Source organism: Poecilia reticulata, linkage group LG14 (genome assembly GCF_000633615.1).
Source record: "Poecilia reticulata strain Guanapo linkage group LG14, Guppy_female_1.0+MT, whole genome shotgun sequence".
NCBI lineage: Eukaryota > Metazoa > Chordata > Actinopteri > Cyprinodontiformes > Poeciliidae > Poecilia > Poecilia reticulata.
The window spans coordinates 10,250,349-10,250,596 of record NC_024344.1 but is presented as its reverse complement, the minus strand read 5'-3'; positions in this window follow the sequence as shown (position 1 = coordinate 10,250,596).

Sequence of the window (248 nt, the reverse complement as noted above, 5' to 3'; positions counted from 1 at the left end):
TGGTGCTGTGGGGATCACTTTCTTCAGCAAGAACTGTGAACGTGGTCAGTGCTACTAGAGAGATAGATGGARCTAAAAAAAATACAACATAGCTCTTTACTCTACTTGCTTTACTTTGCTGTKTTTAGTTTATTCTACCTCACTTTTGTTTCAAAAACTGAACCAGAGTGGCTCTTTGAATAACATTAACCTGAACTGAACATGTATAGATTTATAAAATAGATTGAATGATGAGTTCAAAAAATGTA